Source organism: Cebidichthys violaceus, unplaced genomic scaffold, assembly GCF_023349555.1.
Source record: "Cebidichthys violaceus isolate CVI_PGR_0920_01 unplaced genomic scaffold, fCebVio1.0.p SCAF_12, whole genome shotgun sequence".
Taxonomy (NCBI): Eukaryota; Metazoa; Chordata; class Actinopteri; order Perciformes; family Stichaeidae; genus Cebidichthys; species Cebidichthys violaceus.
In genome coordinates, this window is record NW_027176285.1 from 491388 (window position 1) to 503734 (window position 12347).

Here is a 12347-nt window from a genome sequence, read left to right on the forward strand (position 1 = left end):
GACTGAACAATCAAACACGTCAGCTAAAGAGTTTCATATTTCCTTCACTCTCGTTTCATAGCAGAGTTGTGTAAATAAGACGTGACCATTAAATCATACGTTCCATTTTGAGAATGATTTTGCAGCTTTTTTTTTGGAATCTGGTTTCTGAAGGAAAAGAGAAAAATAATTGAAATGTTACAAATAATGAGATTAGTCTCCTCTGTTTGAACAGGACATGAGATCATTCAGAGATTTTGATTATAAAAATGCTTGAAATGGTTGGAATCATATAGAAATTACATTTATAACACAGATCAGTAGAGAAATATTAATATTTATTTTATATTATATTTACCTCCCCTGACCGCACGTCCCTGACATTAACATACCTTTGATAATGAACTGCTGCCCAGCTTCAATAGACTCTCCCTCATCATCAGGTTTTCCTTGTGTCTGCACAAAAGCACATTTAACAAACAACTAACTTAAAACACTCTTAATCAATAATACAGTCCATGAATACACCCTTCAGAAACTTTAACTAGACTAACTCTTGTGTGTATTTAATGAAGAATTCATGTGGAGTTAAACATTTAGAACATTTGAGGGATATAATCATGTCTTTTGGTTGGTAGTAAAGTTGATTTAGAGCAAATCTAGAAGAGTAACAAATGATCCAACCAACTGATCAGCTGAGTTTGACCGTTTTTCATGGTACTGACTTCACACTGGCTAGAATCAGGTTAGCTTTTCTGTTGTAAACAATTTGGTAGAAAACATTGTGTTATGGCTTTTCCATATTCTGATCCAGATGGAGTGACCCACTTACCGAGAGAGAAACTCTGTGCCAGGTTTGGTGACTAATACCCCTCCACCCACACCTCGACACACACTCTGAGCTGCATTGCTGTTAGTTGTTGCTCTGTTACTGCTCTCTGATGATTCTGTCTGTTGAATGTGAAGATGTCAGTGAATAGATGAGGCTTGACGACGATTGTCAGCGCCTGTTGTTGGAGTACTAGAGTACTACTTAGTAGTTTCATTCCACTTCCAAATGAAGGGACTTTAAGACCAAACATACCTTTAAATGTTGGACTTATTATGATACTTATACAACTTATAAATTAGTCTGATAATCAGACTGAATTTCTATTTTGTTTTAACAACATTATTCTGTTCGACATCATGTTTATGCAAAATGGAAGTAACGTCACAATCAGAAGATCAGGGGTTCAACCATGTCAACGTGTCCTTGAGCAAGGCATTTAAGCCCAAAATGCTCCTGAAGGCTGAGCTACGCTGTGTGAATGATGAGCTGGTCCTGACGGGCAGGTGGCAGCTTGCATGTCATCAGTGTATGAATGGGTGGCATGTAGTGTAAAAGCACTTTGAGCGGTCGGAGGACTAGAAAGGTGCTGCACAAGTACAAGTCCATTCACCATTCACCATTCACCATTCACCATTCACCATCAGTATGGAAGAAGTCATCTCTCTGTTTCTTTCTCTGAAATCTCTGTATCCAACCAGCCGCTAACAGAACCAGAGCTAACAAACATGGACGCCTCATGTGACCCATCTACCACTGAAGGTAATCGGTCTGTAACTCTCACACAACCAGCTCTGCTCTCTGTAATCAGGACTATGATGTGAACTGGAAGGGAATCTGTCCCACTGCTATCGTCCATCCCAAATACCATGAATGAAATCTGTCTCAGTGGTCAAAGTGTCTTCAGCAGAACAGCTGTTGAGACAAAGCCTCTGATTGGTCTGCTTATTCTCACTCTCCTTCACTCTCTCCTTCACTCTCTCTCTCTCATTCTCTGTTGATGTCTCTGAAGAGTTACTAGCTCTTACATAACCACACACACACACACACACACACACACACACACACACACACACACACACACACACACACATGCACACGCACGCACACGCACATGCACACACACGCGCACACACACACACACACACACACACACACACACACGCACATGCACACACAGGCGCACACACACACACACACACACACACACACACACGCACACTCAGTGAAAGTTTTATGCTGCGTCTTTGTTTGGTGTTTGGATTGGATGTTGCTATGGCGACGCTGACTAGAAACAAAAACAGAGGTAGAAAATGAAAAGAAGACATGTGAAACACATCTGTAAATATTCATAAACTGGACAAATTATGTATTCAACCAGTCAGAGCTTGAGTTTGTGAATGTTGTGTTACCCTCTTTTCACCTTAGTGCATGATCAGAGAGGATTTGTTTGAACAAATGATAACAATGAAAAGATGAGTTCAGTGTGTTATGCAACCAAACATTTGTTTGTTTACTGAGGAAAATGACCAACAAACGGAATAGATCTGACGAGAACATCATTTTCATAATCAATGTTGTTTTGAACCTGATGAAGGGATGATGGAGATGTGCACGGATGGAGGAATGTATTATTGGCTCTGTGGTTGTTTGAGGGTGACTCAGATGCTCCGCCCACAGACGCGCTGAGTCACCATGAACCGCCATGTACTCTGTGTGTGTGTGTGTGTGTGTGTGTGTGTGTGTGTGTGTGTGTGTGTGTGTGTGTGATGTACCTGATTTAAATGTCAGTAATGTGAGAATCTGACTCTCGCTCACAGTTCTTTTTCTTCGTCTTCTTATTGGAGGACGTGACTCTGAGCAGTTAGGACAGGAACACACACTTGTAGCTGCTACATTCAATATTCAAGGCATTACTATAGCAGCGAACAACTCTTTGCTCTTTGAAGAAGTAGCAGAGCAGCGGCTACCTGGGCAGAGAGTGAAGTCGCGTTCCCTGTTGTAATCAGAGCTTCTCTGTGCTCAGCGCTCACACGGTGGTGACAGCTGACAACACCATCCTGACCGACGGTGTCATGGCTGAAGAGTGACACCCACCCTCCGGTTCCCTTCAGGTTAACACTGTTAGCGCTGTGTTGAGAGTATTACGTGTTAAATTCTGGCCTTAGCCTTTTAACTTAAAACATCTTAATGATCGTGTTTTCAGCACTTTGTGCTGTACACTTGTTGCACAGCAGATGTATCCAGATGTTTCCATCACTGTTAACTTCACACAGCAGTAAATATCAGTCTAGATGGTAAGAGTGATGCTGGGTCTTGTAGTGGAGGTCTGCACTACATCATAGAGGTGACTTCAGTCATCTTGGACCTCAAATAGCTTTAGTTTAGTGTTGTCAGAGAAAATGTCACAAATGTCTCGTAAAGTGTGAAGTTAATTGGCATGGTGGCAATTCTGGACTTTTTCAAACCTTTGTAGAACTCAGACTGTTGGAGCTGCTGGTGGACACTTCGGAGTATTATCACATTACATTTCTAAAAGCTCCAACTACAACCTTTTTGACCATCTCCAACTGCCTCCTGTACCATCTTTAAATCTACCTTCATATCATTACACATGATCACACATCTCTTCAAATATTGGTGTTTCCTACAGAGTCTGGTGAGCAGCATTGCTGTCACAAGATTGTTTCCTTAGAAGTTGAAGCTTTACAACGAATGATTTCATGTGTTTCATACCTTTGCGACGCAAGTCTGTCTGCTCCTTGCAACAGGATCTCTGGATTATATCAGAATGTGAAAAGAAGTTCAAACAGAGCTCTGGGCTCGTGTTCTACTCTGTCAACTTGTCAACATTAGAAGTTTCTTGTTAAAAATGAAAACGTAGTGAGTTTGATTCACTCACTTTCTTCAATGCCAAGCAGTCTACAAGTGAAGAGGTGAAGAAGATAGAGTTCTAGCTACTTCCTCCGGTCGGCCTTCATCCCTGCTGTGGACGCGGTCTCGGGTCTTTCCACACAGACCTGGCTAGCAGCTACGCCGCACGCTGCTCACCAGGTCTGTGCTCGCTTGCCTTCAGGGGAGAAGCGGCATCGAGCGGAGGTCTTCATGTTGAAGGTCGCAGAACAGTTGGGGCCAATCGTGAAGATACTTTGCGGACAGATGAGCTGGACAGAACTCATAGAATATGTACCTAGAGATTTAATGTATTTAAGCGTTAGTGTGTGTGTGTGTGTGTGTGTGTGTGTGTGTGTGTATTCGTCCAAGCCGTGTGGTGATGCATTCAGACAGCTGCCGTTTCCTCGCGGCTACACTGGGCGATGCCTGCAGACGCACAAGCGCACACACACACACACACACACACACACACACACACACACACACACACACACACACACACATAAATATATATATACATACTGTATGTGGCCCGGCAGTTTGTTCCAGGTCATTATGACATTAACTCTGGATCTAATTCAGTTGTAAAAACACGTTGTTAGAGACACAACCTCATTCACTTTAATACAATGCTCAGATGAACCTGATTTGATGCTCAGTTGTGTTCATGTCTCTTTAGTAATTAGAATGCATGTAGTGTATTTATGAAAAATTCTTAAATTATAAATAGCTATAACTTTGTGATCGTGTTTAGGCCAGCAGAGAAGGCTTAGCTGGCCCTGACGGCCCTCCACTGGATGGAGCTGATGTTCAGCTCCCGCCTGAGGTCCTGGTTCATGATGGAGCCCAGGGAGCAGAAGGACTCCACAGCAGCGACCGGGTTGATAGGGGCGGGTGGGCTGCGTTCTTCCTGAAATCCACAACCATCTCCACTGTCTTTAGAGTTCTCTCCCACCTGTAGGCGGACTCATCCCCACCAGAGATCAGTCCAATGAGGGTGCTGTCATCCGCAAACTTCAGCAGCGTGACGGACTGGTGTCTGGAGGTGCAGCTGTTCATATGCAGGTAGAAGAGCCGAGGGGAAAGGACGCAGCTGTGGGAGTCAGAGACGCGTTTCCACAGATTTACTGTCCTCACGGACTCCCCTGTCTGTTCCTCCACGCTGCCACCTCAGTGTTTCCTGTGATCCTGTACTCCCCACCTGTCACTAACCCTTCAGCTACAGTTCTCAGGGTTCCACATTAGAACCAGAGGATTACAGTTCATGTTTGTCATATTCATATCCCTACCACTAAAACTGTAAAATAATGTGCTACTAATGGACTTTGGGCTGTGAGGTCAAAGTCAAAGTCAAAAGTCAAAGTCAGCTTTATTGTCAATTTCTCAATATGTACGGAACATACAGAGGAGTATAACGTTTCTCTCCAGGTCAATTTGACAACCTGATAAAAACACAAATCAAACCTCTGCAAGAAATATAAACAAATGTGTTGAGATATGAGGTTTCTGTTTCTGTCATCAGCATTAGTGTTGGTCTGAATGCAGGTTTACTGCTCTATAATTAATCCTCTTCACACTCATCTATAATTCATGGAGCTGATTTTTTCCCCTGGATTCTTGGATTCTTTTACTTGAATCCAAATGTTTTCCCCGCTGCACGTCTCTGACCTGTGGAGACAACGTGATTTTAACCTTCTGGCCGCTCTTCCTCCAGAATACAGAAAACCAGTAGTCCAACCCAAAATAACAGAAAAGAGAAGAATCAGATTGATGATACTGACATTTGATTCTGATAAAAGATGCACAAATACAAAACAAAAACTAAATAATCATGTATTGTCATTATGCAACACAGGGATGCACAACGGAATTTAGTTGGAGCCCATTTGTAACACAAAAAACACAAAGTAGTACATTCCTGTAGTTTAATTTGCATCATAAGGAATGTAAACAGCAAAGAAAAACAATTCTCTGGGCATATAATATCATCTCTGTATTCTACTGCAAAACTCTGCCTTATTTGACCTTGTTTCAAAATGAAGACACAAAATGTTATGATGATTTATATATAAATCATAAATCAAATAAATAATGTGCACAAGATAACAATAAGTTGTGAGCACTAGAGGTTGATACAATAGCGTGCACACACAAGACATGCACTTTTAACCAACAAGGTAAAACAATGTTGATGTTGTCTGCTTACAGACAGATTTAATAACCAAAATGTGGCCATCAAATTTGTAATTGTAATTTGTAATTGAGATACTTTTACACCCTGGATCCTGTAATTAAAAACACGTCAGGTTGATAACTACAGTATCTTTTCCTAAATGATTGTGTTACAAATCAAACCCTGATACTTGTTCTTCTTCATTAAGCCCCTGGGAGCAGATCAGAGTCAAATCAACATGGGTGTTTTAAAGAATCACTATCAGACAGGCTCCAGCATCCTCCTGCTCGGTGCTACAGAGCTGTGAGTCACTCCACTGAAGGAACCCAGCGAGGGATGAAAGTTGTATTAGTGCCGGTTAATTCGTCCTGACAGTTGGAAATGTTAAATCCTGCAGGGGGCTCAGCTTAGCGTGCTCACTCTCTGCCTAAGTAGGTTAAATACAAACCAGCATGATCAATCTGCAGACACTATGTAAATGCATGCAGCTGAGCCAAACACCAGCTGGAAACTCTTGTGAGGAGGAAACAGAAGGAAAGTGAAGGAGTGGAACCAATGGGACCACAGAGGAGCCCTGGAGCAACCAGCTAGTGGTGGGATGTAACTAGTTACTCAAGTACAGCATTGAAGTACCATTTTGAGGTACTTCTTCTTAAATTGAGTTGTGTGCTCAGATCAATACTTTACAAAGAAAACATGTGATTAGTACATCAGACATGATACTGTTTTATAGATTTAACCCCCACACACTTTTAAAATGAGCTCCATCTCAGCTTTAACATTACATGTTGATGCTTTACATGTTGATGCTTCAAATGTTGATGCTTTACATGTTGATGCTTTACATGTTGATGCTTTACATGTTGATGCTTCACATGTTGATGCTTCACATGTTGATGCTTCACATGTTGATGCTTCACATGTTGATGCTTTACATGTTGATGCTTCAAATGTTGATGCTTTACATGTTAATGCTTCACATGTTGATGCTTCACATGTTGATGCTTCACATGTTGATGCTTTACATGTTGATGCTTCAAATGTTGATGCTTTACATGTTGATGCTTCACATGTTGATGCTTCACATGTTGATGCTTTACATGTTGATGCTTCAAATGTTGATGCTTCACATGTTGATGCTTCACATGTTGATGCTTTACATGTTGATGCTTCAAATGTTGATGGTTTACATGTTGATGCTTCACATGTTGATGCTTCACATGTTGATGCTTCACATGTTGATGCTTCACATGTTGATGCTTTACATGTTGATGCTTCACATGTTAATGCTTTACATGTTAATGCTTCACATGTTGATGCTTCACATGTTGATGCTTCACATGTTGATGCTTTACATGTTGACGCTTCAAAATGTTGATGCTTTACATGTTGATGCTTTACATGTTGATGCTTCACAAGTTGATGCTTCACATGTTGATGCTTCACATGTTGATGCTTTACATGTTGATGCTTTAAATGTTGATGCTTTATAACATGCTATACTATGACTGTTTTTCTCTTTTTTTGACATGCTATACTATGACCGTTTTTCACTTTTTTCGACAGGCTATACTATGACTGTTTTTTAGTTTTTTTGACATGCTCTACTATGACTTTTTTTAACTTTTTTCAACATGCTATACTATCACTGTTTTTCACTTTTATCGACATGCTATACTATGACTGTTTTTCACTTTTTTTGACATGCTATACTATGACTGTTTTTCACTTTTTTTGACATGCTCTACTATGGCTGTTTTTCACTTTTTTTGACAGGCTATACTATGACTGTTTTTGACATGCTATACTATGACTGTTTTTTCAATTTTTTGACATGATATACTATGACTGTTTTTCACTTTTTTGACATGATATACTATGACTGTTTTTCACTTTTTTCGACATGCTATACTATGACTGTTTTTCACTTTTTTCAACATGCTATACTATGACTGTTTTCGACATGCTATACTATGGCTGTTTTCGACATGCTATACTATGACTGTTTTTCACTTTTTTCGACATGCTATACTATGACTGTTTTTAACTTTTTTCAACATGCTATACTATCACTGTTTTTCACTTTTTTCGACATGCTATACTATGACTGTTTTCGACATGCGAAACTATAACTGTTTTCGACATGCTATACTATGACTGTTTTTCACTTTTTTCGACATGCTATACTATGACTGTTTTTCAATTTTTTCGACATGCTATACGATGACTGTGTTTCACTTTTTTCGACAGGCTATACTATGACTGTTTTTAAAATTTTTCAACATGCTATACTATGACTGTTTTTTAGTTTTTTTGACATGCTCTACTATGACTTTTTTCACTTTTTTCAACATGCTATACTATCACTGTTTTTCACTTTTTTCGACATGCTATACTATGGCTGTTTTCGACATGCTATACTATGACTGTTTTTGACTTTTTTCGACATGATATACGATGACTTTTTTTCACTTTTTTTTTTACATGCTATACTATGACTGTTTTCACTTTTTTCGACATGCTATACTATGACTGTTTTCGACATGCTATACTATGACTGTTTTTCACTTTTTTCGACATGCTATACTATGACTGTTTTTCACTTTTTTCGACATGCTATACTATGGCTGTTTTCGACATGCTATACTATGACTGTTTTTCACTTTTTTCGACATACTATACTATGACTTTTTTTCACTTTTTTCGAAAGGCTATACTATGACTGTTTTCGACATGCTATACTATGACTGTATTTCACTTTTTTCGACATACTATACTATGACTGTTTTTCACTTTTTGCAACATACTATGCTATGACTTTTTTCACTTTTTTCAACATACTATGCTATGACTTTTTTCACTTTTTTCGACATGCTATACTATGACTGTTTTTCACTTTTTTCGACATACTATACTATGACTTTTTTTCACTTTTTTCGAAAGGCTATACTATGACTGTTTTCGACATGCTATTCTATGACTGTTTTTCACTTTTTTCGACATGCTATACTATCACTGTTTTTCACTTTTTTCGACATACTATGCTATGACTTTTTTTCACTTTTTTTGACATGCTATACTATCACTGTTTTTTACTGTTTTTGACATGCTATACTATGACTTTTTTTCACTTTATTCGACAGGCTATACTATGACTGTTTTTCACTTTTTTCGACATACTATACTATGACGTTTTTTCACTTTTTTCGACATGCTATACTAAGACTGTGTTTGACATACTATACTATGACCGTTTTTCACTTTTTTCGACATGCTATACTATGACTGCTTTTAAAATTTTTCGACATGCTATACTATGACTGTTTTCATCATACTATGCTATGACTTTTTTTCACATTTTTCGACAGGCTATACTATGACTGTTTTTAAAAATGTTCGAACTGCTATACTATGACTGTTTTTCACTTTTTTTGACATGCTATACTATGACTGTTTTTCACTTTTTTCGACATGATATACGATGACTTTTTTCACTTTTTTTTTTATATGCTATACTATGACTGTTTTTTACTTTTTTCGACATGCTATACTATGACTGCTTTTAAAATTTTTCGACATGCTATACTATGACTGTTTTCATCATACTATGCTATGACTTTTTTTCACATTTTTCGACAGGCTATACTATGACTGTTTTTAAAAATGTTCGAACTGCTACATGATATACGATGACTTTTTTTCACTTTTTTTTTACATGCTATACTATGACTGTTTTTCACTTTTTTCGACATGCTATACTATGACTGTTTTCGACATGCTATACTATGACTGTTTTCGACATGCTATTCTATGACTGTTTTTCACTTTTTTCGACATGCTATACTATCACTGTTTTTCACTTTTTTCGACATGCTATACTATGACTGTTTTTGACATGCTATACTATGACTGTTTTTCACTTTATTCGACAGGCTATACTATGACTGTTTTTCACTTTTTTCGACATACTATACTATGACGTTTTTTCACTTTTTTCGACATGCTATACTAAGACTGTTTTTGACATACTATACTATGACCGTTTTTCACTTTTTTCGACATGCTATACTATGACTGCTTTTAAAATTTTTCGACATGCTATACTATGACTGTTTTCATCATGCTATACTATGACTGTTTTTTTACTTTTTTCGACATGCTATACTATGACTGTTTTTGACATGCTATACTATGACTGTTTTTGACATGCTATACTCTGACTGTTTTTCACTTTTTTTGACATGCTAAACTATGACTGTTTTTCACTTTTTTCGACATGCTATACTATGACTGTTTTCGACATGCTATACTATGACTGTTTTTCACTTTTTTCGACATGCTATACTATGACTGTTTTTCACTTTTTTCGACATGCTATACTATGACTGTTTTTTAAATTTTTCGACATGCTATACTATGACTGTTTTTCACTTTTTTCGACATGCTATACTATGACTGTTTTTCACTTTTTTCGACATACTATACTGTGACTGTTTTTTTTATTTTTCGACATGCTATACTATGACTGTTTTTAGACATACTATGCCACTGGTTCTCACTTGGTGACCGTGGTTAAGTGGAGAGCAGGGCCGCCTTTCAATCAGAGGGTAGGTGGTTCGATACCCGGCTCCTGCTCAACTAATCTCATGTCAATGTGTCCTTCAGCAAGAAACTTAAATCCAAAATTGCTCCTGTGGCTTTGCTTATTGTGTATAGATACTGAGTTTTTGCATCATATAGATATTTAATTTTTTTCAACATGCTTTTCTATGACCGTTTTTCACTTTTTTCGACATGCTATACTATGACTGTTTTTTAAATTTTTCGACATGCTATACTATGACTGTTTTTCACTTTTTTCGACATGCTATACTATCACTGTTTTTCACTTTTTTCGACATGCTATACTATGACTGTTTATGACAGGCTATACTATGACTGTTTTTCACTTTTTTCGACATACTATACTATGACGTTTTTTCACTTTTTTCGACATGCTATACTAAGACTGTTTTTGACATACTATACTATGACCGTTTTTCACTTTTTTCGACATGCTATACTATGACTGCTTTTAAAATTTTTCGACATGCTATACTATGACTGTTTTCATCATGCTATACTATGACTGTTTTTTGACTTTTTTTGACATGCTATACTATGACTGTTTTTGACATGCTATACTATGACTGTTTTTCACTTTTTTTGACATGCTATACTTTGACTGTTTTTCACTTTTTTCGACATGCTATACTATGACTGTTTTTCACTTTTTTCGACACACTATACTATGACTGTTTTCGACATGCTATACTATGACTCTTTTTCACTTTTTTCGACATGCTATACTATGACTGTTTTTGACATGCTATACTATGACTGTTTTTTCCTTTTTTTGACATGCTATACTATGACTTTTTTCACTTTTTTCGACATGCTATACTATAACTGTTTTTGACATGCTATACTATGATTGTTTTTTTAATTTTTCGACATGCTATACTATGACTGTTTTTCACTTTTTTCGACATGCTATACTATGACTGTTTTTCACTTTTTTCGACATACTATACTGTGACTGTTTTTTTTATTTTTCGACATGCTATACTATGACTGTTTTTAGACATACTATGCCACTGGTTCTCACTTGGTGACCGTGGTTAAGTGGAGAGCAGGGCCGCCTTTCAATCAGAGGGTAGGTGGTTCGATACCCGGCTCCTGCTCAACTAATCTCATGTCAATGTGTCCTTCAGCAAGAAACTTAAATCCAAAATTGCTCCTGTGGCTTTGCTTATTGTGTATAGATACTGAGTTTTTGCATCATATAGATATTTAATTTTTTTCAACATGCTTTTCTATGACCGTTTTTCACTTTTTTCGACATGCTATACTATGACTGTTTTTTAAATTTTTCGACATGCTATACTATGACTGTTTTTCACTTTTTTCGACATGCTATACTATCACTGTTTTTCACTTTTTTCGACATGCTATACTATGACTGTTTATGACAGGCTATACTATGACTGTTTTTCACTTTTTTCGACATACTATACTATGACGTTTTTTCACTTTTTTCGACATGCTATACTAAGACTGTTTTTGACATACTATACTATGACCGTTTTTCACTTTTTTCGACATGCTATACTATGACTGCTTTTAAAATTTTTCGACATGCTATACTATGACTGTTTTCATCATGCTATACTATGACTGTTTTTTGACTTTTTTTGACATGCTATACTATGACTGTTTTTGACATGCTATACTATGACTGTTTTTCACTTTTTTTGACATGCTATACTTTGACTGTTTTTCACTTTTTTCGACATGCTATACTATGACTGTTTTTCACTTTTTTCGACACACTATACTATGACTGTTTTCGACATGCTATACTATGACTCTTTTTCACTTTTTTCGACATGCTATACTATGACTGTTTTTTCCTTTTTTTGACATGCTATA